This window comes from Amblyraja radiata, chromosome 30 (assembly GCF_010909765.2).
Source record: "Amblyraja radiata isolate CabotCenter1 chromosome 30, sAmbRad1.1.pri, whole genome shotgun sequence".
Taxonomy (NCBI): domain Eukaryota; kingdom Metazoa; phylum Chordata; class Chondrichthyes; order Rajiformes; family Rajidae; genus Amblyraja; species Amblyraja radiata.
Genome location: NC_045985.1, coordinates 19,427,780 through 19,438,421, shown reverse-complemented (window position 1 = coordinate 19,438,421; position 10,642 = coordinate 19,427,780). Strand labels below are relative to the sequence as shown.

At 47.9% G+C, this 10,642-nt stretch overlaps 1 long non-coding RNA gene across 1 annotated transcript; it reads left to right on the top strand.

Moving 5' to 3' along the window:
* Window positions 1-3,105: 3,105 nt before the first annotated feature.
* On the top strand, window positions 3,106-9,610 carry LOC116990168. Its single transcript, XR_004416451.1, has 4 exons — window positions 3,106-3,204; window positions 3,294-3,527; window positions 9,425-9,447; window positions 9,527-9,610. It is a non-coding gene; the product is annotated as an uncharacterized LOC116990168 (long non-coding RNA).
* Window positions 9,611-10,642: the final 1,032 nt, after the last annotated feature.

The following is a 10,642-nucleotide window of genomic DNA, read 5'->3' as shown; positions in this document are numbered from 1 at the left end:
CCGTGAGTCCGCCCGCGCCTGGCACATGGGATGGGGCAGTTGGAGTTTCCAGTCGCGATGAACCAGATCTCTCTGTTGGACGGTCAAACAAAAACAGCTTAGACCTCGTGTGCAGGAAAGAGCTGCGGGTGCTGGTTTAAATCAAAGATAGACACAAAATGTCTGGAGAGAAGGAATGGGTGACGTTTCGGGTCGAGACCCTTCTTCAGACTTGGTCACCCATTCCTTCTCTCCAGAGATGCTGCGTGTCCCGCTGAGTTACTCCAGCATTTTGTGTCTATCTTCAGCTTAGACCTCATGTTCCTCAGAGTAAACGCAGAAAGAAGGCGCAGGAGAAGGCCATTCGGCCCTTCAAGCTAGCACTGCCGCATCATGGCTGATCATCCAAAATCAGTACCCTCTCTCCTCTTCCTCCCTCTCTCCTCTCTCCCCCACCCTCTCTCCTCTCTCTCACCCACCATCGCTCCTCTCTCTTCCCCACCCTCCCCCACCCCCTCTTTCTCCCTCTCTCCTCTCTCCCCCACCCTCTCTCCCCTCTCTCACCCACCTTCGCTCCTCTCTCTTCCCCACCCTCTCCACCGCCCCCTCTTTCTCTCTCTCTGCACTCTCCCACACCCTCTCTCCACTCTCCCACACCCTCTCTCCTCCACACCCTCTCTCTCTCTCTCCACTCTCCCCCACCCTCTCTCTCCCCCACCCTCCTCCACTGTCTCCCCGTGTCTCTCCCCACCCTCTCCACCCCACCTTCCTCCTCATCTGGCTGTACTTTCTGTGCAGCGCCTCCTCCTCCTCCTCGCTCAGCGCTCCAGGGAAATCCTCCATCGCTGCTCCTCCGCTCCCCGATGACGTCACCCATGGGGGCGGCCATCTTTGGTACAGGCACGAATGTCACTGAACTGATGGGGATTTCGCAGTTGGAGGAGAACTTCAAAGTATTCTTTAAAAAATATATTTTTTATTTTATTAGAAGCAAGTACAATCATATGGCACCAAAGTGCCCAATATATGTTTTCATATTACATTTTATGTACAGCTTCTTATTTTTTTTTTTGTTATAATAAAGAAAAGTAAGAATAAGAAAAATAAATTAGATTGTAAAGGATAGAAAGGCGTGAGATATATAGTGTGTGAAGAAAAAGAAAAAAGACGAATGAGTAAAGAAAGTTGAGGAAAAGAAAATAGAAAAAAGAGAATAAGACATAAAAAATAAAATACAAAAAAGGTAAGGAGATCATTGTTTATAATCTTGACCATCCCTCGTCCAGTCCTGAAACAGTTAGCTTTTACAGTTCCTTCGCTCCACAGATGCTGCTGCACCCGCTGAGTTTCTCCAGCATTTTTGTGTACCTTCGATTTTCCAGCATCTGCAGTTCCTTCTTGAAAGCTTTTACAAAAGGGTGATTTCACGAAAGGTCACTGGATCATAGTTCCTCGCCCACGTGACCGCAAAACCAACTGGGGTACAAACGTCACTTCCAGTACATGTTATTGATGCTAGAAACGCGAACTTCCAACCCTGTTAAAAACCGCGAAAACGGCCCGTTTTTGAGCTGTAAATAACTGTGCCAGTCGGGGTGATGGTGAGACACAGTTATCTTACTTTAGAGTCCAGAAGATAAAGAAAAACGAAGGTAAATACAAGAGGGAGCTGCAGGGAAAATAACAGCGGAAGTTGTTGGCCGGGCAGATATAAAGATCGAAAATATAGGGAATTATCGCGTTTGCTCGCTGCATTTCATCAAAACATCAATAATGCCTTGATGAAGGGCGGCCATCTTTGTTAGGGGCACTAATGTCCCTGGGAGAGCGGCCATCTTTGTTAAGGGCACTAATGTCCCTGTACACCAGGGGGGGGGGGGGCGGCCATCTTTGTTAAGGGCGGCTCTGCCCATTCGTTCCCATTATCGCCGCTTCCCTCCGCCATTTTTGTTGTGGGCAGTGAAACAACTTAAAATAATTTTAAAAGAGGATGAAATCTTTGCAAAGGGAACATCTAATCTGTCTTGAAGTCGCCGTGGAGAGACGTTTGTTTCTGTCTGGCGCTGGGATGTTGTGGTTAAAGGCAGGAGGAGGTCGTGAACCATCTGGGGGATGAAAGGTCATCTGTGGTTGCCTGGAGCTGGAGAGACTGAGTGAGAAAATAGAGAGAGAGAGAGATAGACACACACACAGGCAGAGACAGAGAGAGGGACAGAGATATCCAGGCTACGGTATGTGACTTTTTAAAAAAAAATTCACATTGATTGCCATTACAGACTGAGGGGCTGAGGGCTCTTTTACTCTTATTTCCTTATGTACTTTTTTCACAGTGTACATCATCTTAAGCTCATCACCGACACCGACATGATCAAGTTCAAGTCCAAGTGAGTTTATTGTCATGTGTCCCTGTATAGGACAATTAAATTATTGCTTTGCTTCAGCACAACAGAACATTGTAGGCATTGACTACAAAACAGATCAGTGTGTCCATATACCATTATATAAATATATACACACATGAATAAATAAACTGATCAAGTGCAAAATGACAGATAATGGGTTATTAATATTCAGAGTTTTCTCCGAACCAGGTTTAATAGCCTGATGGCTGTGGGGAAGTAGCTATTCCTGAACCTGGTTGTTGCAGTCTTCAGGCTCCTGTACCTTCTACCTGAAGGTAGCAGGGAGATGAGTGTGTGGCCAGGATGGTGTGGGTCTTTGATGATACTGCCAGCCTTTTTGAGGCAGCGACTGCGATAAATCCCCTCGATGGAAGGAAGGGCAGAGCCGATGATGGACTGGGCAGTGTTTACTACTTTTTGTAGTCTTTTCCGCTCCGGGGCGCTCAAATTGCCGAACCAAGCCACAATGCAATCGGTCAGCATGCTCTCTACTGTGCACCTGTAGAAGTTAGAGAGAGTCCTCCTTGACAAACCGACTCTCCGTAATGTTCTCAGGAAGTAGAGGCGCTGATGAGCTTTCTTGATAATTGCATTAGTGTTCTCGGACCAGGAGAGATCTTCAGAGATGTGCACGCCCAGGAATTTGAAGCTCTTGACCCTTTCATTGGTTCATTGGTTCTGTCTGGTCTAATTATTTTACTCGCTGAATCTGAATCTCAATCCACAGGAGCGGATTAAAACATCCTTAGAGACTCTCACAAAAGATAAATCAGCGGGGGAGCAAATGGAGCAGCAACAGAAACAGAAGATTTCTGGAGTTCGGGTAAAGTTTCCAGTTTCCCTTATCTGATCTTGTGCTATTGTCTTAGATTCCAGGTTCGATATTATTGATCTTCATCTTTCATTTGACAGGAACAGTCACAGAACCTGTTGACCTACATCACATCGTTATTTGCTGAACTGCACCAGATTCTCAATGAGAAAGAGCGGCGCTTTCACAAGGAACTCCGGGAAGAAGAGGCGAGCGTTCTAAACCCAATGGAGAATAATCTATGAGAGATTCAAAAGAAGTTAAACTCTATTCAAGAGCAACTCCTAAAGCTGCAGGAGCGGATGAATCAAATGGACAGTTTGATATTTCTGAAGGTAAGGAGTTACATATTCACTTTGATTCAGTATAAGGGCACAATCACAAAATAGTGGGTAACAGTGTGCGATAAATGCAGAATTCCCCAATAATTCAGGGCTGATTCAAACAAATCAGTTGGTAGGGCAGACAAACACCTCATAGTTTGATCAGCCTACAACCCAACGGCATGTACATTGTATTCTCCAGTTACAGGTAAACCTTATCCCCTTCAGATCTCCCTGTTCATCCAATTGTCCCCCACAGGTATTTATTTTCATCCCCAATCCCCGTCACCATGTTGCTTCCCCTTCTCCAACCGCTGATCCCCAACCCATCCTACTTGGCACCCAGCACATTCTCTCTGTTTAGATTCCAATTCTGTTGCAAGTTTTCTCCCCGTCGCCATCAGCAGCGGGAATATCCATCGGTCTGCCATCCTCACCCAAATTCACGTATCTCTTGCCATTTATCGCCCCAGTTCCTTCCCCTTCGCCTCTATTTACCAGCACTCTCCCATCTATTCCATAAGATGGAAAGAGGCTCTTGTCCAGACCCGTCATGTGTACGTTACCAGACTGATTCCTGGGATGGCAGGGCTTTCATATGAAGAAAGACTGGATAGACTCGGTTTGTACTCGCTAGAATTTAGAAGATTGAGGGGGGATCTTATAGAAAAGTACACAATTCTTAAGGGGTTGGTCAGGCTAGATGCAGGAAGATTGTTCCCGATGTTGGGGAAGTCCAGAACTAGGGGTCACAGTTTAAGGATAAGGGGGAAATCTTTTAGGACCGAGATGAGAAAAACATTTTTCACACAGAGAGTGGTGAATCTCTGGAATTCTCTGCCACAGAAGGTAGTTGAGGCCAGTTCATTGGCTATATTTAAGAGGGAGTTAGATGTGGCCCTTGTGGCTAAAGGGATCAGGGGGTATGGAGAGAAGGCAGGTACAGGATACTGAGTTGGATGATCAGCCATGATCATATTGAATGGCGGTGCAGGCTCGAAGGGCCGAATGGCCTACTCCTGCACCTATTTTCTATGTTTCTATGTTTCCCTCCTCAGATCCTGGCTGACATGATCATGATTCCGATCTAGTGTCTCCAAATAAATGGTTTATTTTCTCCGGTGCCATAGTACTGCCTTACTCCCATTAACACACACCATTCCATGGCAGGACTGGCTGCATCTTTATCGGGCAGAGTAGTTGTACTTATCACATTGAGCATTGTCATAATTTCCATGATGTTCAAGCCAGATCCTCTCTTAGTCTGACATGAACATCTGGTCACAAGCTGGCAACATGATGTCTGTGGAGACAAAGATAATATGGTTCCCCTCTTGCTGACCTACAGGGAGCAAGAGGAACCAGGGGGTGTTTGAAGTGGCAATGTAGGATCATTGGCGAATAGGATAGAAGAAAATTCCAAGGCTTGTCACACAGATATTAAACGCAAGAGGGTAACAATGAATTTTGGCTCGCCCAATTATAGGAAGGATGTCAACAAAATAGAGAGAGTACAGAGGAGATTTACTAGAATGTTGCCTGGGTTTCAGCAACTAAGTTACAGAGAAAGGTTGAATAAGTTAGGTCTTTATTCTCTGGAGCGCAGAAGGTTAAGGGGGGACTTGATAGAGGTCTTTAAAATGATGGGAGGGATAGACAGAGTTGACGTGGACAAGCTTTTCCCATTGAGAGTAGGGAAGATTCAAACAAGAGGACATGACTTCAGAATTAAGGGACAGAAGCTTCGGGGGTAACATGAGGGGGAACTTCTTTACTCAGAGAGTGGTAGCTGTGTGGAATGAGCTTCCAGTGGAAGTAGTGGAGGCAGGTTCGATTTTATCATTTAAAAATAAATTGGATAGGTATATGGATGGGAAAGGAATGGAGGGTTATGGTCTGAGTGCAGGTAGATGGGACTAGGGGAAAATAATTGTTCGGCACGGACTTGTAGGGCCGAGATGGCCTGTTTCCGTGCTGTCATTGTTATATGGTTATTATATGGTTATAGGGCGACCCTTGCTGGACAAATGATGTAATTCACGACTGGAACCAGAGGACGTTGAATCGCCCCATAAGTCCAGTATTAAATATCAGGCCCGTACGAAGCTTTTCAAAAAGGGGGGTGGCATGACAGGATTACAAAAAACTTAATGTGGAATAGTGTGCGTGCTGCGCACATCATGAGCGCGAAGCATGAAGTCCCTCGATGCCAGGGTCTGGAAGTTCTAGGGTTTTAGATGCTCTCTGATCCATTCTGAGCCTTGTTTTGGAGCATTTTTGCACCAAATTTATGACCAATATTTCAGAAATTAACAGGAATCTGAGGTAGCTTTTTCACACAAAGGGTGCTGGGTGTATGTAACGAGCTGCCAGAGGAGGTAGTTAAGGCTGGGACTATCCTAATGTTTAAGAGACATTTGGACACGTACATGGATAGGACAGATTTAGATGGATATGGGCCAAACGCGTGTGAGTGGGACTAGTTTAGATGGGACATGTCGGTCGGTGTGGGCAAGTTGGGCTGAAGGACCTGTTTCCACACTGCATCATTCTATGACTAAAAAGTGAAGAAGAAAAATGCATGTAGATAAGTAGAGCAGATTTGAAAGAGGAGTGAAATGTAAAGGCAGAGAGAGGTTTATGGGTGGAAAGGAACATAGGAAAGGAGGGGGGAGAGTGGGTTTGGACAGATTCGTGAAGGGAAACTAGTCACAAAGTGCTGGAGAACCTCAGTGGGTCAGGCAGCATCTGCAGAGAATATGAATAGGCGACGTTTCACAGAGTGCTGGAGTAACTCAGTGAGTCAGGCAGCATCACTGGAGAACATGGATAGGTGATATGTCACAGAGTGCTGGAGTAACTCAGTGGATCAGGCAGCATCTCTGGAGAAAAGCTATAGATTATAGTTCGGGTCAAGACCGTTCTTCAGTAATATTCATGATGTGGCATGCATAAACATTCCTGAATGTTACCCAAACCATTGTGAGATACTTTGTTACGGTGCTTGCCCTCTCCTATAACGTCTCTGCTGCCTTGGGTGATGCAGGACAGGACACGAGCTTTGGGACACGGTGTGAAGCTGTTGCCGTCTGTCCCAGCCTGGTAAAAACCTGGATGGTGTGGATTTGGAGAGGATGTTTCCACTAGTGGGAGAGTCTAGGGCCAGTGGCCACAGCCTAAGAATTAAAAGACATTCCTTTAGGAAGGAGATGAGCAGGAATTTCTTAAGTCAGAGGGTGGTGAACTGTGGAATTCATTGCCACAGATAGCTGTGGAGGTCAAGTCAATGGACATTTTTCAGGAGGAGATTGATAGATTCTTGATTGATACGGGTGTCAGAGGTAATGGGGAGAAGGCAGGAGAATGGGTTTGAGAGGGAAAGATAGAGTCATAGAGTGATACAGTGTGGAAACAGACCCTTCGGCCCAGCATGTCCCATCTGCACTAGTTCCACCTGCCCACGTTTGATTCATATCCCTCCGAACCTGTCCTATCCATGTACCTGTATAACTGTTTCTTAAATGTTGCGATAGTCCCTGCCTCAACTACCTCCTCTGGCAGCTTGTTCCATACACCTACCACCCTTTGTGTGAAAAACATACCCCACAGATTCCTATTAAATCTTTTGCCCTTCACCTCTGCTCCTCGATTCACTTACTCTGGGCAAAAGACTCAACCATATCTATTCAAATCATGATTTTATACACCTCTATAAGATCATCCCTCATCCTCCTGTGCTCCATGAAATAGAGTCCCAGCCTACTCAACCTCTCCCTATAGCTCTGGCCCATCTAGTCCTGGCAACATCCTCATAAATCTTCACTGTACCCTTTCCAGTTTGATGACATCTTTCCTATAACATGGTGCCCAGAACTGAATACAATACTCTGAATGCGGCCTCACCACCTTCTTATGCAACTGCAACATGACCTCCCAACCTCCATACTCAGCCTGACCCGCTGAGTTACTCCAGCACTCTGTGAAACGTCACAGAACAGGGCAAGATTAGCAAGTTTGCTGATGATACAGAAGTGAGTGGTTTTGCAGATAGTGAAGATGGTTGTGAAAGATTGCAGCAGGATCTGGATCAATTAGCCAGATGGGCAGAGGAATGGTTGATGGTTGCATGGTTCCTTGAAGGTCGTGTCGCAGGTATATCAGGTGGTCAAAAAGTATTTTGGCACTTTGGCCCTCATCAGTCAGAGTATTGAGTATAGAAGTTGGGAGGTCATGTTGCAGTTGTATAAGACGTTGGTGAGACCGCATTTAGAATATTGTGTTCAGTTCTGGGCACCATGTTAAAGGAAATATGTCAAACTGAAAAGAGTACAGAGATCCCCCATCCTGGATCAGTCCAACCAGGGTTGTGTCATCCGCAAACTTGAGAAGCTTGACAGAGGTGTCTGTGGAAGTGCAGTCATTTGGTGTGAAGTGGTGATTGGAGTGGGGTGGGTGTAGAAGGGCCCAGTCTTTGCAGACTGAGGTCAGGCTGTGAGTGGGTGTGAAGTGTTGGTTGGGGTGGGAAAGCGTCCACTCTTTTCATACTGGAGTTTTGCCTTAAGTAGGTGCGAAGTGGTGAATGGGAAGCCCTTCCCCCTCCTCCCCCCCCATCTCAAAATGGAAATGTTACATCTGTATGTAATGATCCCATTAAAATGTGTATTTATGTCACAAACTATGGAATTCATATTTTTCTGTATTATTATCAAGGAAAAGAAAGCAGTTCCAATTGTTTGATATTATTTATATGGAGGAGAAAATATAATAGCTCTAAAACCTACCTTAATTTTGCAATCTCACTCAAGATAATCCCCCTTTCCCTCTCCCCTCCCCATCTCTCTCTCCTCTCCCTTCCCCTCTCTCTCTCCCTCCCCCCTCTCACATCCCCTCCTCTTTCTTGCAAAAGATGAAGGTGGTGCGGGCCCAGCGGGCGGGGGTGATGAAGGTGTTGTGGGCCCTGTGGGAGTGGTGGGGGCCCAGCGGGTGTCAGTGGGGGTGGCATGGGCCCAGCGGGGGTGGAGTGGGCTCAGCGGGGGTCAGCGAGGGTGGCGTGGACCCAGCGGGGGTGGCGTGGGCCCAGCAGGCGTGGCGTGGGCCCAGCAGGGCTGGCGTGGACTCAGCAGGGGTGGCGTGGGCCCAGCTGGGGTGGCTTGGACCCAGCGGGGGTGACGTGGACCTAGCAGGGGTGGCGTGGGCCCAGCGGGGGTCAGCGGGGTGGCGTGGGCCCAGCGGGGTTCAGCGGTGGGGGTGTGGGCCCAGCAATGGTGGCGTGGGCCCAACAGGGGTGGTGTGGACCCATTGGGGGTCAGCGGTGGTGGCATGGGCCCAGCGGGGGTGGCGTGGGCCCAGCGGGGGTGGCATGCGCCCAGCGGGGGTTGCGTGTGCCCAGCGGGGGTGGCATGAGCCCAGTGGGGGTGGCGTGGGCCCAGTGGAGGTGGCGTGGGCCCAGCGGGGGTAAGCAGGGGTGGTGTGGGGGTAAGATGGCTTGGGCCCCGGCGGTGGGGGCAGGCGAGGGGAGCGGGCTCCGCCGCAGCGGCGTCTGGTGTTGGGGTTACAGCCGTTGGGTTCAGATTCAGCCACTCCCGCCCGGGGACGGGAGAACAGAGAACTGGTCGTTTCCAAAGTGGAAACGTTGATTTTTCCCCCCGATTTTTTTTCTTTCTTTTCTTAGGGGGGAGAAAAGGGGGGAGAAAAGGGGGGTGCGGTCGCACCCAACGCAACCCCCCTTCGGACGGCCATGAATATACTCTTTACATTGAATTAATACAATACCGGACTGATGGGGCGCTCCATCAGCAACGAGTGCAAAGATCTGTAGGAACATTGTAACAATTTGGATGAAATTCCTGCTGTCACGATGTGGTCGCTCTGTGTAAATTAATGGATCTTTCTGATGTTATATATTTCAGGAGGAAACTCGTCAGAAGAGGAGGTGAGACTCTGCACTGTTTTGGAAAGTGACCTAGAAATCGTTGATGCTGGTCTTATAACCGTGCGTTTAATTCATGCAGGGTGAGTGATGAAGAACGGACGCTGTCGGTAGCAGACGGTGCCTTGGCAATTGGAAAGTTCGATCACCCATTTTTGTTGAGCAAATTGACCGATGGCATTAAGAGAGGTAAAAACGTATTTGTTTTAAACCGTTAGAGTACTTGATGTATTAATTACATGTACAGTGTATATTTAATACTGGTTGGGCGCTTCAACTTCCTGTGGTTCCAGGCTTGAATTACTTCCTTTGTCCAACAGGGGTCCCGCCTCTCTTTACGAATACTTTTCAGAATTGCAAGCAGCCAGGGGCGGAAAACCCGGGGGGGGGGCAGAGGGGACACGTCCCCCCCATGTTTTGAGAGGTGGGGGACACCCCCCCCCCAAGTTTTTGTGATCCCAATTTTAAAATCTCCGCTTTTAGCGCTGGATTGAGCCTCCGAAGCCTCGCGCGTGTGTGTGAGTGTGCGCATGCGCGCGTGGTCGCCAAAACATTGTGTCCCTGTCCCCTCCATGTTTTGATAGCGAGTTCCGCTCTTGCAAGCAGCAATGCACAATGGGGTGCCGCAAGGCTCAGTGCTGGCACGCCAGTTATTTGCAATATATATATTAACGATTTAGACGAAGGAATTAAATGTAACACCTCCAAGTTTGCAGATGTCGCCAAGCTGGGTGGCAATGTGAGCTGCGAGGAGGATGCTATGAGGCTGCAGGGTGACTTGGAATGGTTGGGTGAAAGGGCAGAAGTCAATATTCATACCGCTGGACATGTCAGTTCCCTGAACACAACCGCAGTGCAAACAACAGACACATGTTGTTACTACAGTGAACACTCTTTAATAATCGACTCCAGCATCTTCCCCACGAGCGATGCATGGCTAACTGGTCTATAATTCCCCGTTTTCTCTCTCCCTCCTTTTTTTAAAAGTGCAGTTACATTGGCTACCCTCCAGTCCCCAGGAACTGATCCAGAGTCGAGAGAATATTGGAAAATGATCACAAATGCACCAACGATTTCTACTCTGGGATGCAGACCATATCTGCCTTCAGTCCCAACAGTTCACCAAACACCTTTATATGACTAATGTAGATTCCCCTCAGTTCCTCCCTCCCACTAGATCCTCGGTCCCCGTGTATTT